Source organism: Rattus rattus, chromosome X (genome assembly GCF_011064425.1).
Source record: "Rattus rattus isolate New Zealand chromosome X, Rrattus_CSIRO_v1, whole genome shotgun sequence".
NCBI lineage: Eukaryota > Metazoa > Chordata > Mammalia > Rodentia > Muridae > Rattus > Rattus rattus.
In genome coordinates this window covers 39,182,392-39,183,631 of record NC_046172.1, presented here as the reverse complement: position 1 = coordinate 39,183,631, position 1,240 = coordinate 39,182,392, and the positions used below count along the sequence as shown (strand labels likewise).

Sequence of the window (1,240 nt, the reverse complement as noted above, 5' to 3'; positions counted from 1 at the left end):
ACTTCAGCAACATGGCTAAATGTAAATTTAATGCAAACAAATCAGTAACCTTCCTCTACTTAGAGGATAAACAGGCTAAAAAAGAAATTAGGGAAATATCCTTCCCAATAGTCACAAATAATATAAAATACCTGTGTGTGATTCTAACCAAGCAAGTGAAAGATCTGTATGACAAGAACTTCAAGTCTCTGAAGAAAGAAATTGAAGTAGAACTCAGAAGATGGAAAGATCTACCATACTCATGGCTTGGCAGGAATAATATTGTAAAAATGGCCATCTTGCCAAAAACAATCTATAGAATCCGTTCAATCCTCATCAAAATTTCAATTCAACTCTTCATAGAGTTAGAAAAAGCAATTTGCAAATTCATTTGGGATAAGAAATGAAACAGGAGAGGAAAAAACAATCCTCAACAATAAAATAACTTCTGTGTAAATCGCCATCCCTGACCTCAAGCTGTAATACAGAAAAATAGTGATAAAAACTGTACGGTAGTGCTCACTTCGGCAGCACATATACTAAAATTGGAACGATACAGAGATACGATTAGCATGGCCCCTGCACAAGGATGGCACACAAATTTGTGAAGTGTTCCATATTTTTTTAGAACAAAGTAACTCCAGAGATAATCTGATAGCGAGAGGCAAGCGCAGGAACCCAAGCAACAGAAACCAAGACTACATGGCATCATCGGAGCCCAATTCTCCCAGCAAAGCAAACACTGAATATCCAAACACACCAGAAAAGCAAGATCTAGTTTCAAAATCATATTTGATCATGATGCTGGAGGACTTCAAGAAAGACTTGAAGAACTCCCTTAGAGAAACACAGGAAAACATAAATAAACAAGTAGAAGCCTATAGAGAGGAATCACAAAAATCCCTGAAAGAATTCAAGGAAAACACAATCAAACAGTTGAAGGAATTAAAAATGGAAATAGAAGCAATCAAGAAAGAACACATGGAAACAACCCTGGATATAGAAAACCAAAAGAAGAGACAAGGAGCTGTAGATACAAGCATCACCAACAGAATACAAGAGATAGAAGAGAGAATCTCAGGAGCAGAAGATTCCATAGAAATCATCGACACAACTGTCAAAGATAATGGAAAATGGAAAAAGCTACTGGTCAAAACATAGAAATCAGGACACAATGAGAAGATCAAACCCTAAGGATAAGTAGGTTTGAAGAGAGCAAGACTCCCACTCAAAAGAACCAGTAAATATCTTCAACAAAATC

General features: G+C 36.5%; 1 non-coding gene across 1 annotated transcript; it reads left to right on the top strand.

Moving 5' to 3' along the window:
* Positions 1 to 494: 494 nt before the first annotated feature.
* Positions 495 to 603, top strand: LOC116889576. Its single transcript, XR_004386492.1, has one exon. It is a non-coding gene; the product is annotated as a U6 spliceosomal RNA (small nuclear RNA).
* Positions 604 to 1,240: the final 637 nt, after the last annotated feature.